Source organism: Siphateles boraxobius, unplaced genomic scaffold (assembly GCF_051911475.1).
Source record: "Siphateles boraxobius isolate OS27281-9 unplaced genomic scaffold, OSU_SipBor_1 63, whole genome shotgun sequence".
Classification (NCBI taxonomy): Eukaryota; Metazoa; Chordata; class Actinopteri; order Cypriniformes; family Leuciscidae; genus Siphateles; species Siphateles boraxobius.
Window position 1 is genome coordinate 346,173 of NW_027509190.1, and position 17,631 is coordinate 363,803.

At 43.8% G+C, this 17,631-nt stretch overlaps 12 non-coding genes across 12 annotated transcripts; all 12 read left to right on the forward strand.

Annotated features, from left to right (window-relative positions):
- Positions 1 to 3,262: 3,262 nt before the first annotated feature.
- trnav-aac (transfer RNA valine (anticodon AAC)) lies at positions 3,263 to 3,335 on the forward strand. Its single transcript has one exon. It is a non-coding gene; the product is annotated as a tRNA-Val (tRNA).
- A 123-nt stretch (positions 3,336 to 3,458) lies between these two features.
- trnav-cac (transfer RNA valine (anticodon CAC)) lies at positions 3,459 to 3,531 on the forward strand. The gene has a single exon. It is a non-coding gene; the product is annotated as a tRNA-Val (tRNA).
- Positions 3,532 to 3,797: 266 nt separating this feature from the next.
- Positions 3,798 to 3,870, forward strand: trnav-uac (transfer RNA valine (anticodon UAC)). Its single transcript has one exon. It is a non-coding gene; the product is annotated as a tRNA-Val (tRNA).
- A 668-nt stretch (positions 3,871 to 4,538) lies between these two features.
- On the forward strand, positions 4,539 to 4,611 carry trnav-cac (transfer RNA valine (anticodon CAC)). The gene has a single exon. It is a non-coding gene; the product is annotated as a tRNA-Val (tRNA).
- A 1,595-nt stretch (positions 4,612 to 6,206) lies between these two features.
- Positions 6,207 to 6,279, forward strand: trnav-cac (transfer RNA valine (anticodon CAC)). The gene has a single exon. It is a non-coding gene; the product is annotated as a tRNA-Val (tRNA).
- Positions 6,280 to 6,545: 266 nt separating this feature from the next.
- On the forward strand, positions 6,546 to 6,618 carry trnav-uac (transfer RNA valine (anticodon UAC)). Its single transcript has one exon. It is a non-coding gene; the product is annotated as a tRNA-Val (tRNA).
- Positions 6,619 to 9,244: 2,626 nt separating this feature from the next.
- trnav-cac (transfer RNA valine (anticodon CAC)) lies at positions 9,245 to 9,317 on the forward strand. Its single transcript has one exon. It is a non-coding gene; the product is annotated as a tRNA-Val (tRNA).
- Positions 9,318 to 10,622: 1,305 nt separating this feature from the next.
- On the forward strand, positions 10,623 to 10,695 carry trnav-uac (transfer RNA valine (anticodon UAC)). Its single transcript has one exon. It is a non-coding gene; the product is annotated as a tRNA-Val (tRNA).
- A 213-nt stretch (positions 10,696 to 10,908) lies between these two features.
- Positions 10,909 to 10,981, forward strand: trnav-aac (transfer RNA valine (anticodon AAC)). The gene has a single exon. It is a non-coding gene; the product is annotated as a tRNA-Val (tRNA).
- A 331-nt stretch (positions 10,982 to 11,312) lies between these two features.
- On the forward strand, positions 11,313 to 11,385 carry trnav-uac (transfer RNA valine (anticodon UAC)). The gene has a single exon. It is a non-coding gene; the product is annotated as a tRNA-Val (tRNA).
- A 1,666-nt stretch (positions 11,386 to 13,051) lies between these two features.
- On the forward strand, positions 13,052 to 13,124 carry trnav-aac (transfer RNA valine (anticodon AAC)). Its single transcript has one exon. It is a non-coding gene; the product is annotated as a tRNA-Val (tRNA).
- A 670-nt stretch (positions 13,125 to 13,794) lies between these two features.
- trnav-uac (transfer RNA valine (anticodon UAC)) lies at positions 13,795 to 13,867 on the forward strand. Its single transcript has one exon. It is a non-coding gene; the product is annotated as a tRNA-Val (tRNA).
- Positions 13,868 to 17,631: the final 3,764 nt, after the last annotated feature.

Genomic DNA, 17,631 nt, shown 5'->3' on the forward strand with positions numbered 1-17,631 from the left:
TTCTCCACCGCCTGGGGTCCCACCCCCAACTAGACGGAACAGCCCTCAGGGTCCCGGGAGCTTCCACCATTGCCATCAGCAACTCGTCTTCAGGGCCAGGGGTACAAAGGGGTGTTTGGTTGTCCCTCCGGATGACTGGGAGTCTGGACAGGGCGTCCGCATTTACGTGTTCTCTGCCGGGTCGGTATTTAAGCTGTTAATCATAATTTGCTAGTTGTGCCACCCAACGCTGTTCTACTGCCCCCAACTTGGCGGTCTGCAAGTGTACTAATGGATTATTATCCGTAATCACCGTCACCTTGGCTCCCAACAGGTAATCTTTGAACTTCTCCGTCATGGCCCACTTCATTGCCAGTAGTTCGATTTTGAAGGAACTGTAATTTGCCGCGTTCCGCTCTGCGGGATGTAAACTTTGACTTGCGTATGCAATCACTCTCTCCACTCCTTGGTGCTCTTGGGCCAACACGGCTCCCAAACCTGCATTGCTGGCGTCAGTGTACAGAAGGAACGGCTGGGTGAAGTCTGCGTAGGCCAAGATAGGGGCCCTCAGAAGTTCCTGCTTGAGGTTCTGGAAGGTGGTCTCACAGGTGGAATCCCAATGCACTGACGGGGAGCCTTTGCCACGGGCACGTCCGGAACCAGCAAGGAGTTGGTTCAATGGCCAAGCAAGCCCAGATAATCCTTTTATAAAGCGTCGACAAAATCCCACGAACCCCAGGAACGACCGCACCTGTCTCACTGCCCGGGGTGGCTCCCACCCTTGGACAGCCGCCACCTTCTCCGGGTCGGGGGATATCCCTGCAGCACTGACACGATGTCCCAAGAACTGTACCTCCTTCCGCAATAACTGGCATTTGTCTGGCCTAAGCTTTAGCCCATATTTCTCCATGGCCCTGAACACTTCCTGTGTTCCTCCTCCTCCCTAGGTGGTCCTCCTCCCACCTAGATGGTGCAGGTGAGTGCGGAAGTCAGGGGAGAAGACGATCACATCGTCCAGGTATACCGGCGTTGAGTCGACCAGTTGTCCCCCTAGACAGCGCTGCATCAAGCGCTGAAAGGTCGCAGGAGCATTGCACAGGCCGAACCGCATCCGGTCCCATTCAAATAACCCAAACGGGGTGGTGAAGGCTGTCTTCTCTCTATCTCGGTCGTCTACCTGCACCTGCCAGTATCCACTCGCCAGGTCCAATGTGGAGTACCACGCCGCTTGTGTGAGACAGGTGAGTGAGTCTTCAATCCGTGGCAACGGGAATGTATCTTTCTTCGTTACACTGTTGAGTTTGCGGTAGTCAACGCAGAACCTCCAAGCTCCCGTTTTCTTCTGAACCAGAACAATTGGCGCCGCCCACGGACTACTGCTCTCTCGAACAATTCCTCCCTCCAGCATCCCTTTCAACAGGGCGCGGACCTCGGCATAGAGGGTGGGTGGCACCGGACGATACCGCTCTTGGCTAGGCATCGCCTCACCGGTAGGTATTTGATGCCTCACTACCCCTGTGCAGCCATAGTCTTCTTCGTGGGTCGAGAACACATGTTGCCATTTTCTCAAGAGCTCCTGGAGCTGTAACATCTGTTCCTCCTCCAGATTTTCACCCTTCAGGGACTCTCCCATCAAATGGGTCGGCACCCCTCCTCCCACAGAGCCTGGTTCTGCCTCAACTGGGCGGACGGCGACTTCCACCACCGCAGAGCTCACCTGCCTGAAGCAGACGTACTGATGCTTGTGAACCTGGGCAGAGCGTACCGAGGAAACTCGAACCAGACGTTGGTGTCGACGAAGGAGCACGGAGTAGGGATTGGCATTCCGCACCTTTACTGAGACTCGCCCACGGTGGATGGCCGTCAGCCCGTGAGCCACTTCAATGGGTTGACAGTCCTGGGGCTCTACCAGGACACAGGTACCCGTCCCACAGGGTCCTGCAGGTACTCGGACCCAAAGCACGGTCTCGCTCTGGGCTGGGACAGACAAAGCGTACCGACAGGCTACTCGACCGATGCCTTCTCTCTCCTTCACTTGACTAGCCACGTGCACTCTTCGGCAATCGGCCAGAATCCGGTCCCTGTCCTGCTTCGCCGATGACAGAGAAGTCCGAGTTGGCCGTCCCAGAAACAATTCCTCCGAGCAATCCAGTATAACGTTCATCCCTAGGAGTGCTCGATGAATGCCCAAGCAATGATCTCGGACGATAACGACCCCTTTCTGTTGGACGGGAACCCCTTGGACCAGAAAGTCTAACACGATGTACCCAGTGTAAGGGATGTCCAGACCATTTGCCCCCGTAAAGTCAGACTAGAAGCGTCCACTGCTTGGAGCCGATGATCTGCAACCAACTCCTGGGCCAGGCTCTCCGAAAATAACGTAACTTGAGAACCTGTATCGACCAGACAATCTATCGTGACTCCGTTAGCTTGAACCTCCACGGTGGGACAGCGCCCAACCCTGTGGTCTCGTAAAACAGGAACAGAAGGAGGGTCACACAAAGGGGTCCCGGCCACTTGACCCACAGTAGCCGGTGGGACTAAAAACCCCCTTGAGAACCCCGACGGAGCCCACACTGACGACTGATGTATCCCGGGTCTCCACAATTAATACAGATGGGCCTTCCCTGGTCATCCCACTGGAACCGGGGGCCCACAGGACGTAGGGGGCGGCGCACAGGAGCTCGCCCCTTCTCCGAATACGACCTCTCTCTCACCATCGATCCGCCCTCGACTCGACCCCGACGAAGTTCACCCAACAGCCGGCCAAACTGCTCCCACAATTTCAAGGAGTATGCCCGTAGAGTCTGCTTAGGCCCCTGTTGATAGTTAAAGAACTGGGCACGAAGAGTGGCCACCGGGGTAGAGTCTCCATATAATCCGGACAGGAAATCGAAGATAGTTTTCGCGGTAGCCCGTGTGGCTTCTGATGCAGCAAGAACTTCTCTTTTGGCTTCTCCTTCCAAAGACCCCAACACAAACTGTACTTTCTGTGATGCACTCAGTCCCTGTAATCCGGCCAGATATTCCGTCTGCGCCTTCCAATCGTGCAAGCCCAACTCCGATCCTGGCCCTCCATAGCGCTGTGCCCAGGGAGCTCCCATAAAGATCGGTATGACTTTTGAGACAGGTGAAGGCCATCGTACCAAGGAGCTGTAGGCAGACTGCCATGCAGAATGACCTCTGTTCTGTTGTTTGTGGAATTTACAGACTGTCACACTGCCTGCAGAGCAGATTATGGGAAGGAGCCATCTTCTAAAAAGCACATGTGTCTCATTAATAGGTTTCTGTAGTGTAGTGGTCATCACGTTCGCCCAACACGCGAAAGGTCCTCGGTTCGAAACCGAGCAGAAACAGTGGTTGGATTCTGACAGAAAATTTAAACTGTTTGCCACACTAGGTGGGTGCAGCACTCATTTCTTTTATATGCTTTTTAATAAGCGTGCACCTAAAGATTTATGTCTGCAACCTGAAGACGTGTTTCCGTAGTGTAGTGGTTATCACGTTCGCCTCACACGCGAAAGGTCCCCAGTTCGAAACTGGGCGGAAACTGTGGGTGGTTTTTGCTAAAATTTCGTATGCGATTTTCTGTTGAGCAGGTCAGTACACTTGCAGGGATGTTTGTGGTTTAATCTCTTTAGAAAAGGACAAAAATAAAACAAATGACCATTGAGGTTTCCTGTACAGTAATATAAAATGTTTGGTCTGCCAACAAAATTAGCAGCATTTTGCCATGTTAAAAACACTGGGCAATCTATAGTTTCAGTCGCTTTTGAACAAGCGTACCCTAGAAGCGGTGGGACTGACGTCCAAATCAAGTTTCCGTAGTGTAGTGGTTATCACGTTTGCTTTACACGCGAAAGGCCCTCAGTTCAAAACTGGGCGGAAACAAGTGGAGGCATTTTAAATGTAATGCTCCAATTCGCTACAAAACCCTTGCTTTTGAGACAGGTGAAGGCCATCGTACCAAGGAGCTGTAGGCAGACTGCCATGCCGAATGACCTCTGTTCTGTTGTTTGTGGAATTCACAGACTGTCACACTGCTTGCAGAGTAGATTATGGGAAGGAGCCATCTTCTAAAAAGCACATGCCATGATATCACGTTCGCTTTACACGCAAAGGTCTTCAGTTCAAAACTGGGTGGAAACAAGTGGAGGCATGTTAAATATAAATGCTGCAATTCGATACAAAACCCTTACTTTTAAGACAGGTGAAGGCCATCGTACCCAGGAGCTGTAGGCAGACTGCCATGCCGAATGACCTCTGTTCTGTTGTTTGTGGAATTCACAGACTGTCACACTGCTTGCAGAGTAGATTATGGGAAGGAGCCATCTTCTAAAAAGCACATGTGCGTCATCAATAGGTTTCTGTAGTGTAGTGTTCATCACGTTCGCCTAACACGCGAAAGGTCCTCTGTTCAAAACCGAGCAGAAACAGTGGTTGGATTCTGACAGAAAATTTAAACTGTTTGCCACGCTAGGTGGTAGCAGCGCTCATTTCCTTTATATGCTTTTTAATAAGCGTGCAGCTAAAGATTTATGTCTGCCACCTGAAGACGTGTTTCCGTAGTGTAGTGGTTATCACGTTCGCCTCACACGCGAAAGGTCCCCAGTTCGAAACTGGGTGGAAACTGTGGGTGGTTTTCGCAAAATTTTCTTATGCGATTTTCTGTTGAGCAGGTCAGTACACTTGCAGGGATGCAGGCACATTTTCTGTCAAAAATAAAACAAATGACCGTTGAGGTTTCCTGTACAGTAACAAAAAATGTTTGGTCTGCCAACAAAATTAGCAGCTTTTTGCCATGTTTAAAACACTGGGCAGTCTATAATTTCAGTCGTTTTTGAACAAGCGTACCCTAGAGGAGGTGGGACTGACGTCCAAATCAAGTTTCCGTAGTGTAGTGGTTATCACGTTCGCTTTACACGGGACAGGTCCTCAGTTCAAAACTGGGTGGAAACAAGTGGAGGCATGTTAAATATAAATGCTGCAAATCGCTACAAAACCCTTGTGAAGGCCATCGTACCAAGGAGCTGTAGGCAGATTGCCATGCCGAATAACCTCTGTTCTGTTGTTTGTGGAATTTACAAACTGTCACACTGCTTGCAGAGCAGATTATGGGAAGGAGGGATCTTCTAAAAAGCACATGCGCTATCAATAGGTTTCTGTAGTGTAGTGGTCATCACGTTCGCCTCACACGCGAAAGGTCCCCAGGTGGAAACTGTGGGTGGTTTTTGCAAAAATTTCGTATGCGATTTTCTGTTGAGCAGGTCAGTACACTTGCAAGGATGTTTATGGTTTAATCTCTTTAGAAAAGGACAAAAATAAAACAAATGACCATTGAGGTTTCCTGTACAGTAATATAAAATGTTCGGTCTGCCAACAAAATTAGCAGCATTTTGCCATGTTAAAAACACTGGGCAGTCCATAGTTTCAGTCGCTTTTGAACAAGCGTACCCTAGAAGCGGTGGGACTGACGTCCAAATCAAGTTTCCGTAGTGTAGTGGTTATCACGTTTGCTTTACACGCGAAAGGTCCTCAGTTCAAAACTGGGTGGATACAAGTGGAGGCATTTTAAATGTAATGCTCCAATTCGCTACAAAACCCTTACTTTTGAGACAGGTGAAGGCCATCGTACCAAGGAGCTGTAGGCAGACTGCCATGCCGAATGACCTCTGTTCTGTTGTTTGTGGAATTCACAGACTGTCACACTGCTTGCAGAGCAGATTATGGGAAGGAGCCATCTTCTAAAAAGCACATGCCATGATATCACGTTCGCTTTACACGCAAAGGTCTTCAGTTCAAAACTGGGCGGAAACAAGTGGAGGCATGTTAAATATAAATGCTGCAATTCGATACAAAACCCTTACTTTTAAGACAGGTGAAGGCCATCGTACCCAGGAGCTGTAGGCAGACTGCCATGCCGAATGACCTCTGTTCTGTTGTTTGTGGAATTCACAGACTGTCACACTGCTTGCAGAGTAGATTATGGGAAGGAGCCATCTTCTAAAAAGCACATGTGCCTCATCAATAGGTTTCTGTAGTGTAGTGTTCATCATGTTCGCCTAACACGCGAAAGGTCCTCTGTTCGAAACCAAGCAGAAACAGTGGTTGCATTCTGACAGAATATTTAAACTGTTTGCCACGCTAGGTGGTAGCAGCGCTCATTTCCTTTATATGCTTTTTAATAAGCGTGCACCTAAAGATTTATGTCTGCAACCTGAAGACGTGTTTCCGTAGTGTAGTGGTTATCACGTTCGCCTCACACGCGAAAGGTCCCCAGTTCGAAACTGGGCGGAAACTAAGGGTGGTTTTTGCAAAAATTTCGTATGCGATTTTCTGTTGAGCAGGTCAGTACACTTGCAGGGATGTTTGTGGTTTAATCTCTTTAGAAAAGGACAAAAAGAAAACAAATGACCATTGAGGTTTCCTGTACAGTAATATAAAATGTTCGGTCAGCCAACAAAATTAGCAGCATTTTGCCATGTTAAAAACACTGGGCAGTCTATAGTTTCAGTCGCTTTTGAACAAGCGTACCCTAGAAGCGGTGGGACTGAAGTCCAAATCAAGTTTCCGTAGTGTAGTGGTTATCACGTTTGCTTTACACGCGAAAGGTCCTCAGTTCAAAACTGGGCGGAAACAAGTGGAGGCATTTTAAATGTAATGCTCCAATTCGCTACAAAACCCTTGCTTTTGAGACAGGTGAAGGCCATCGTACCAAGGAGCTGTAGGCAGACTGCCATGCCGAATGACCTCTGTTCTGTTGTTTGTGGAATTCACAGACTGTCACACTGCTTGCAGAGCAGATTATGGGAAGGAGCCATCTTCTAAAAAGCACATGCCATGATATCACGTTCGCTTTACACGCAAAGGTCTTCAGTTCAAAACTGGGCGGAAACAAGTGGAGGCATGTTAAATATAAATGCTGCAATTCGATACAAAACCCTTACTTTTAAGACAGGTGAAGGCCATCGTGCCCAGGAGCTGTAGGCAGACTGCCATGCCGAATGACCTCTGTTCTGTTGTTTGTGGAATTCACAGACTGTCACACTGCTTGCAGAGTAGATTATGGGAAGGACCCATCTTCTAAAAAGCACATGTGCCTCATCAATAGGTTTCTGTAGTGTAGTGTTCATCATGTTTGCCTAACACGCGAAAGGTCCTCAGTTCAAAACTGGGTGGAAACAAGTGGATGCATTTTAAATATAAATGCTGCAATTCGCTACAAAACCCTTACTTTTGAGACAGGTGAAGGCCATCGTACCAAGGAGCTGTAGGCAGACTGCCATGCCGAATGACACTAGGTGGGTGCCGAATGACCTCTGTTCTGTTGTTTGTGGAATTTACAGACTGTCACACTGCCTGCAGGGCAGATTATGGGAAGGAGCCATCTTCTAAAAAGCACATCCGTCTCAATAATACGTTTCTGTAGTGTAGTGGTCATCAGATTCGCCTAACACGCGAAAGGTCCTCTGTTCGAAACCGAGCAGAAACAGTGGTTGGATTCTGACAGAAAATGGAAACTCTTTGGCACGCTAGGTGGGTGCAGCGCTCATTTCCTTTATATGCTTTTTAATAAGCGTGCACCTAAAGATTTATGTCTGCAACCTGAAGACGTGTTTGTAGTGTAGTGGTTATCACGTTCGCCTCACACGCGAAAAGTCCCCAGTTCATAACTGGGCGGAAACTGTGGGTGATTTTTGCAAAAATTTCGTATGCGATTTTCTGTTGAGCAGGTCAGTACACTTGCAGGGATGTTTGTTGTTTAATCTCTTTAGAAAAGGACAAAAATAAAACAAATGACCATTGAGGTTTCCTGTACAGTAATATAAAATGTTCGGTCTGCCAACAAAATTAGCAGCTTTTTGCCATGTTAAAAACACTGGGCAGTCTATAGTTTCAGTCGCTTTTGAACAAGCGTACGCTAGAAGAGGTTGGAATGAGATCCAAACCAAGTTTCCGTAGTGTAGTGGTTATCACGTTTGCTTTACACGTGAAAGGTCCTCAGTACAAAATTGGGTGGAAACAAGTGGAGGCATGTTAAATACAAATGCTGCAATTCGCTACAAAACCCTTACTTTTAAGACAGGTGAAGGCCATCGTATCAAGGAGCTGTAGGCAGACTGCCATGCCGAATGACACTAGGTGGGTGCCGAATGACCTTTGTTCTGTTGTTTGTGGAATTTACAGACTGTCACACTGCTTGCAGGGCAGATAATGGGAAGGAACCATCTTCTAAAAAGCACATCCCTCTCAACAATAGGTTTCTGTAGTGTAGTGGTCATCACATTCGCCTAACACGCGAAAGGTTCAAAACCGAGCAGAAACAGTGGTTGGATTCTGACAGAAAATTTAAACTCTTTGGCACGTTAGGTGGGTGCAGCGCTCATTTCCTTTATATGCTTTTTAATAAGCGTGCACCTAAAGATTTATGTCTGCAACCTGAAGACGTGTTTGTAGTGTAGTGGTTATCACGTTCGCCTCACACGCGAAAAGTCCCCAGTTTGAAACTGGGCGGAAACTGTGGGTGATTTTTGCAAAAATTTCGTATGCGATTTTCTGTTGAGCAGGTCAGTACACTTGCAGGGATGTTTGTTGTTTAATCTCTTTAGAAAAGGACAAAAATAAAACAAATGACCATTGAGGTTTCCTGTACAGTAATATAAAATGTTCGGCCAACAAAATTAGCAGCTTTTTGCCATGTTAAAAACACTGGGCAGTCTATAGTTTCAGTCGCTTTTGAACAAGCGTACGCTAGAAGAGGTGGGAATGAGATCCAAACCAAGTTTCCGTAGTGTAGTGGTTATCACGTTCGCTTTACACGGGAAAGGTGCTCAGTTCAAAACTGGGCGGAAACAAGTGGAGGCATGTTAAATATAAATGCTGCAATTCGCTACAAAACCCTTACTTTTGAGACAGGTGAAGGCCATCGTACCAAGGAGCTGTAGGCAGACTGCAATGCCGAATGACCTCTGTTCTGTTGTTTGTGGAATTTACAGACTGTCACACTGCTTGCAGAGCAGATTATGGGAAGGAGCCATCTTCTAAAAAGCACATGCACCTCATCAATAGGTTTCTGTAGTTTAGTGGTCATCACGTTCGCCTAACACGCGAAAGGTCCTCGGTTCGAAAACGAGCAGAAACAGTGGTTGGATTCTGACGGAAAATTTAAACTGTTTGCCACACTAGGTGGGTGCAGCGCTCATTTCCTTTATATGCTTTTTAATAAGCGTGCACCTAAAGATTTATGTCTGCAACCTGAAGACTTGTTTCCGTAGTGTAGTGGTTATCACGTTTGCCTCACACGCGAAAGGTCCCCAGTTCGAAACTGGGCGGAAACTGTGGGTGATTTTTGCAAAAATTTCGTATGCGATTTTCTGTTGAGCAGGTCAGTACACTTGCAGGGATGTTTGTGGTTTAATCTCTTAGAAAAGGACAAAAATAAAACAAATGACCATTGAGGTTTCCTGTACAGTAATATAAAATGTTCGGTCTGCCAACAAAATTAGCAGCTTTTTGCCATGTTAAAAACACTGGGCAGTCTATAGTTTCAGTCGCTTTTGAACAAGCGTACCCTAGAAGCGGTGGGACTGACGTCCAAATCAAGTTTCGGAAGTGTAGTGGTTATCACGTTTGCTTTACACGCGAAAGGTCCTCAGTTCAAAACTGGGCGGAAACAAGTGGATGCATTTTAAATATAAATGCTGCAATTCGCTACAAAACCCTTACTTTTGAGACAGGTGAAGGCCATCGTACCAAGGAGCTGTAGGCAGACTGCCATGCCGAATGACACTAGGTGGGTGCCGAATGACCTCTGTTCTGTTGTTTGTGGAATTTACAGACTGTCACACTGCCTGCAGGGCAGATTATGGGAAGGAGCCATCTTCTAAAAAGCACATCCGTCTCAATAATAGGTTTCTGTAGTGTAGTGGTCATCACATTCGCCTAACACGCGAAAGGTTCAAAACCGAGCAGAAACAGTGGTTGGATTCTGACAGAAAATTTAAACTCTTTGGCACGTTAGGTGGGTGCAACGCTCATTTCCTTTATATGCTTTTTAATAAGCGTGCACCTAAAGATTTATGTCTGCAACCTGAAGACGTGTTTGTAGTGTAGTGGTTATCACGTTCGCCTCACACGCGAAAAGTCCCCATTTTGAAACTGGGCGGAAACTGTGGGTGATTTTTGCAAAAATTTCGTATGCGATTTTCTGTTGAGCAGGTCAGTACACTTGCAGGGATGTTTGTTGTTTAATCTCTTTAGAAAAGGACAAAAATAAAACAAATGACCATTGAGGTTTCCTGTACAGTAATATAAAATGTTCGGCCAACAAAATTAGCAGCTTTTTGCCATGTTAAAAACACTGGGCAGTCTATAGTTTCAGTCGCTTTTGAACAAGCGTACGCTAGAAGAGGTGGGAATGAGATCCAAACCAAGTTTCCGTAGTGTAGTGGTTATCACGTTCGCTTTACACGCGAAAGGTCCTCAGTTCAAAATTGGGTGGAAACAAGTGGAGGCATGTTAAATATAAATGCTGCAATTCGCTACAAAACCCTTACTTTTAAGACAGGTGAAGGCCATCGTACCAAGGAGCTGTAGGCAGACTGCCATGCCGAATGACACTAGGTGGGTACCGTCCAAATCAAGTTTCCGTAGTGTAGTGGTTATCACGTTCGCTTTACACGCGAAAGGTCCTCAGTTCAATACTGGGCGGAAACAAGTGGAGGCATTTTAAATTTAATGCTCCAATTCGCTACAAAACCCTTACTTTTGAGACAGGTGAAGGCCATCGTACCAAGGAGCTGTAGGCAGACTGCCATGCCGAATGACCTCTGTTCTGTTGTTTGTGGAATTCACAGACTGTCACACTGCTTGCAGAGCAGATTATGGGAAGGAGCCGTCTTCTAAAAATCACATGCACCTCATCAATAGGTTTCTGTAGTGTAGTGGTCATCACGTTCGCCTAACACGCGAAAGGTCCTCGGTTCGAAACCGAGCAGAAACAGTGGTTGGATTCTGACAGAAAATTTTAACTGTTCTGTTCTGAAAAAAAAAAAAAGTTCTGAAACTGTGAGTGTTTTTTGCAAAAATTTCGTATGCGATTTTCTGTTGAGCAGGTCAGTACACTTGCAGGGATGTTTGTGGTTTAATCTCTTTAGAAAAGGACAAAAATAAAACAAATGACCATTGAGGTTTCCTGTGAAGTAATATAAAATGTTCGGTCTGCCAACAAAATTAGCAGCTTTTTGCCATGTTAAAAACACTGGGCAGTCTATAGTTTCAGTCGCTTTTGAACAAGCGTGCGCTAGAAGAGGTGGGAATGAGATCCAAACCAAGTTTCCGTAGTGTAGTGGTTATCACGTTCGCTTTACAAGCGAAAGGTCCTCAGTTCAAAATTGGGTGGAAACAAGTGGAGGCATGTTAAATATAAATGCTGCAATTCACTTCAAAACCCTTACTTTTAAGACAGGTGAAGGCCATCGTAACAAGGAGCTGTAGGCAGACTGCCATGCCGAATGACACTAGGTGGGTGCCGAATGACCTCTGTTCTGTTGTTTGTGGAATTTACAGACTGTCACACTGCTTGCAGGGCAGATTATGGGAACGAGCCATCTTCTAAAAAGCACAAATAGGTTTCTGTAGTTTAGTGGTCATCACATTCGCCTAACACGCGAAAGGTCCTCTGTTCGAAACCGAGCAGAAACAGTGGTTGGATTCTGACAGAAAATGTAAACTCTTTGCCACACTAGGTGGGTGCAGCGCTCATTTCCTTTATATGCTTTTTAATAAGCGTGCGCCTAAAGATTTAGGTCTGCAACCTGAAGACGTGTTTGTAGTGTAGTGGTTATCACGTTTGCCTCCCACGCGAAAAGTCCCCAGTTTGAAACTGGGCGGAAACTGTGGGTGATTTTTGCAAAAATTTCGTATGCGATTTTCTGTTGAGCAGGTCAGTACACTTGCAGGGATGTTTGTTGTTTAATCTCTTTAGAAAAGGACAAAAATAAAACAAATGACCATTGAGGTTTCCTGTACAGTAATATAAAATGTTCGGTCTGCCAACAAAATTAGCAGCTTTTTGCCATGTTAAAAACACTGGGCAGTCTATAGTTTCAGTCGCTTTTGAACAAGCGTACGCTAGAAGAGGTGGGAATGAGATCCAGACCAAGTTTCCGTAGTGTAGTGGTTATAACGTTCGCTTTACACGCGAAAGGTCCTCAGTTCAAAATTGGGTGGAAACAAGTGGAGGCATGTTAAATATAAATGCTGCAATTCGCTACAAAACCCTTACTTTTAAGACAGGTGAAGGCCATCGTATCAAGGAGCTGTAGGCAGACTGCCATGCCGAATGACACTGGGTGCTTCGCAATATCCCTCCTCGTCTCCTCGTTCCTCTGTCCTCCATCATATGACCCGGAAACCGATCGAGCGCAGCCATCTTGAAGGACATCTCAATTCTCTAATTGCACCGCGAGGAGGCGAGGATCGAGGAGTGAGGAGGCTTCCAGAGGAGTCATGAGCGAGGATACACAGGTGTATCCTATGCGGAAGAGATTTATCGACTAAACGTGACGCGCGTATACATTCTCCTCCCCCTTCACATCGATCACAATCTGTTTTAATGTATACTTTACCTTTGCAGTTTATATAAACCACACATTACACATATTTCAACAGGGTATCTTGCTTTATTATCATTTATTATGAATTTCTTAAATAAACAAACTTCAACAACATAAGGGCAGATCCTTTGAGCGCTGCTGATGACGCTATGAAGTGACGCGCGAGTGATCAAGTATTCCAATGAATAAAAAAAGCTTTCATTCGATTCCTCCGTCCTCATTTTCTTTCCTTGCGTCCTTCCCTCAAAACCTACAGGGGGTGGAGCTGAGACGCTAGGAAAGGAAGCGAGGAAAGGAAACGAGGATGCACAAATAAGAAATGAGAAGCACCCACTAGGTGGGTGCCGAATGACCTCTGTTCTGTTGTTTGTGGAATTTACAGACTGTCACACTGCTTGCAGGGCAGATTATGGGAAGGAGCCATCTTCCAAAAAGCACATCCCTCTCAACAATAGGTTTCTGTAGTGTAGTGGTCATCACATTCGCCTAACACGCGAAAGGTCCTCGGTTCGAAACCGAGCAGAAACAGTGGTTGGATTCTGACAGATAATGTAAACTCTTTGGCACGCTAGGTGGGTGCAGCGCTTATTTCCTTTATATGCTTTTTAATAAGCGTGCACCTAAAGATTTATGTCTGCAACCTGAAGACGTGTTTGTTATGTAGTGGTTATCACGTTCGCCTCACACGCGAAAAGTCCCCAGTTCGAAACTGGGCGGAAACTGTGGGTGATTTTTGCAAAAATTTCGTATGCGATTTTCTGTTGAGCAGGTCAGTGCACTTGCAGGGATGTTTGTTGTTTAATCTCTTTAGAAAAGGACAAAAATAAAACAAATGACCATTGAGGTTTCCTGTACAGTAATATAAAATGTTCGGTCTGCCAACGAAATTAGCAGCTTTTTGCCATGTTAAAAACACTGGGCAGTCTATAGTTTCAGTCGCTTTTGAACAAGCGTACGCTAGAAGAGGTGGGAATGAGATCCAAACCAAGTTTCCGTAGTGTAGTGGTTATCACGTTAGCTTTACACGCGAAAGGTCCTCAGTTCAAAATTGGGTGGAAACAAGTGGAGGCATGTTAAATATAAATGCTGCAATTCGCTACAAAACCCTTACTTTTAAGACAGGTGAAGGCCATCGTACCAAGGAGCTGTATGCAGACTGCCATGCCGAATGACACTAGGTGGGTACCGTCCAAATCAAGTTTCCGTAGTGTAGTGGTTATCACGTTTGCTTTACACGCAAAATGTCCTCAGTTCAAAACTGGGCGGAAACAAGTGGATGCATTTTAAATATAAATGCTACAAAACCCTTACTTTTGAGACAGGTGAAGGCCATCGTACCCAGGAGCTGTAGGCAGACTGCCATGCCGAATGACCTCTGTTCTGTTGTTTGTGGAATTCACAGACTGTCACACTGCTTGCAGAGCAGATTATGGGAAGGAGCCATCTTCTAAAAAGCACATGCCATGATATCACGTTCGCTTTACACGCAAAGGTCTTCAGTTCAAAACTGGGTGGAAACAAGTGGAGGCATGTTAAAAATAAATGCTGCAATTCGATACAAAACCCTTACTTTTAAGACAGGTGAAGGCCATCGTACCAAGGAGCTGTAGGCAGACTGCCATGCCGAATGACCTCTGTTCTGTTGTTTGTGGAATTTACAGACTGTCACACTGCTTGCAGGGCAGATTATGGGAAGGAGCCATCTTCTAAAAAGCACACCCATCTCATCAATAGGTTTCTGTAGTGTAGTGGTCATCACATTCGCCTAACTCGCGAAAGGTCCTCGGTTTGAAACCGAGCAGAAACAGTGGTTGGGGTCTGACAGAAAATTTATACTGTTTGCCACGCTAGGTGAGTGTAGCACTCATTTCCTTTATACGCTTTTTAACTCTCTTGGGTCGTTTTTTTTCCACATAGCAGCAACATAGACTTAAAATACTCCGTCATTTTATGTCATATAAATAAAATCAATACATGATTATAAACTATAGAGGGTATTCTTTTTTTGTGTACACTCACATTAACATCAAAACCGTGTGCTTTTGTAAAATGAAGAAAATAAACAGGGTGTGCTTTCTGCCTCTCTGTCTCCGTTAAATTTTTTTCTGGTGCACGTCTCTAAACTTAAACAAAGCTCAGCGAATACTATTCACACAAGCACGAGCAATATATCTTTGTAATCATTTAAGTTTGTACTTTTAAAATATCTAATTCAAAACTAAAATAAATATTCTCTGTTTATGTAATCTATTAAAAAAGAGAGAGGTGTCAGCCGATCTCATTATCGTTCTCTTAGCTCATTATTCTGCTAATCTGACACGCCCACGGAGAGCGCGCGGTATTCAAACGCAAATGATCTGAAGCAACACATGCAAAGTGTCAACGCCCCTCATAAACGCGATAACACAACAAATGTAATCATCAGATTAATGTAGCCTACTATTTCTTCTTGCGAGGCTGTGTGAGGAGTAATCCTGGGACATTTACCTCAGAACATGTGCTGTGTTTTTTTCATTCCGAGGAGCAACGGATCCATCTGATAAGTAAGTTCTTTATTATTATTGTTCTAATCGCGATATCATAGTGTATGTAAACCGCAAAAAGACTGTTTAAATATGAATCGCGTCTGTGTGTGAATGAATGAACTGAACAGTTTTTACCAAACCCTATTGCTATACTGAGATGAGTGAAAATCGACTGAAATATGTTGAAATAACGTTAAAATGTCTTTGTATTAGCAACGTATTAAACTGCAAATTAAAATGTATGCCCTAATATAGGCTCATAAAAACAACAAACGATATGCCTATGTTACAGACGAAATATGAAAGACAACATTTTGTTGACTAGTTTTGGATAGATTATTAACTGTTTACTGTAAACTATAGACTACTGCCACATTGAATAAGCTTTTGTTCACCAATTTCTGCTCAAATGTTATATATTAGGCTATGTTTGTTTTGTCAAAAATAAAGTCATCAAGTAGGATGCTATTATAGTGTTTGTTCCAATGTAGGCTTTATTCAAACTAATGAATCCTTAACTTTGAAATATGTATGATAAAATGTATAATTTAGTTTTTACAAAGAAATATGAAATATCCATCTGAGAAGTAAGTTTTTTTATTATTGTTCTAATCGCGATATCATAGTGTATGTAAACTGCAAAAAGACTGTTTAAATATGAATCGCGTGTGTGAATGAATGAACTGAACAGTTTTTACCAAACCCTATTGCTATACTGAGATGAGTGAAAATCGACTGAAATAGGTTGAAATAACGTTAAAATGTCTTTGTATTAGCAACGTATTAAACTGCAAATTAATATTTATATGCCCTAATATAGGCTATCATAAAAACAACAAACAATATGCCTATGTTACAGAAGAAATATGAAAGACAACATTTTGTTGACTAGTTTTAAATAGATTATTAACTGTTTACTGTAGCCTAAACTATAGACTACTGCCACATTGAATAAGCTTTTGTTCACCAATTTCTGCTCAAATGTTAAATATATTAGGCTATGTTTGTTTTGTCAAAAATAAAGTCATCAACTAGGATGCTATTATAGTGTTTGTTCCAATGTAGGCTTTATTCAAACTAATGAATCCTTAAATTTGAAATATGTATGATAAAATGTACACTTTAGTTTTTACAAAGAAATATTACACTTGAAATATTGTTATTTTAATTGTTGCTGTAATTGTAACCTTTTTAATAAAATAGCAAATAATATATTTACAAGGTAGATGTAAACAAAATCTTAAAAGGTCAATATAAGCCTTCTCTTCAAATTATTTGTATTGTGTTTTATTAGTGACAAATTTGGGGAGAGGATACATATTCAAAACTTTCTGAAAATACAGTATGAGAATTAACTACACAATTACTAGAAATGTTCACCTTGGATATTATACAATTTGCAAGCAAAAATACAAGTGGAAAAATACTATTTTTTATAGATGTTTCCAACTGTGAACCAATTTTGTAGTATATATACACATTTCTTTTCTTGTGTCCTTGTATTCTTTCTTGTGGCTCAGTGACACACCTGTGAAAAGCTCATTATGCGGCTCATTAAGCATGTCTTTTGTCTTCACAGGTTTGAATCAGACCATTATACATGAGTCACGCCCATTTCGCATATTGCCTTTCCAAACAAAAAGTGTTTTACTAAATTTAAATCAATGTATTGTTTTATGTGAATGATTTGGAAGGATGATTTTCAGATCATTTTGAAGCAAAAATCCTAGGCGAGAACATCAATTAGTCAAAAGTCTTGTGGACACATATTTAGTATGTGTTTTGTGGCCTTATTTCAGAGACTTTAAGTTTTAGTTTTTTCAATAACCATGCATAAACAATATTCTCTCAAAAATACAAACATGTACATACATCTTGCTAACATATTATGGTAGCCCTGTTTGTGCTATATAGAGTGAATTTACACCTTTGCCATTAACATGTTTATAAATAACTGAAAAAAGCTCAAATGTTAGAGCATGTCAGAACACCTCCAGAACCCCAAAAACACTTTGGACCCCAGAGGGTTAACAAGCGTGCACCTAAAGATTTATGTCTGCCACCTGAAGACGTGTTTCCGTAGTGCAGAGGTTATCACGTTCGCCTCACACGCGAAAAGGTCCCAAGTTCGAAACTGGGTGGAAACAGTGGGTGGTTTTTGCAAAAATTTCGTATGCGATTTTCTGTTGAGCAGGTCAGTACACTTGCAGGGATGTTTGTGGTTTAATCTCTTTAGAAAAGGACAAAAATAAAACAAATGACCGTTGAGGTTTCCTGTACAGTAATAAAAAATGTTTGGTCTGCAAACAAAATTATCAGCTTTTTGCCATTTTTAAAACACTGGGCAGTCTATAGTTTCAGTCGCTTTTGAACAAGCGTACCCTAGAAGCGGTGGGACTGACGTCCAAATCAAGTTTCGGAAGTGTAGTGGTTACCACGTTTGCTTTACACGTGAAAGGTCCTCAGTTCAAAACTGGGCGGAAACAAGTGGATGCGTTTTAAATATAAAT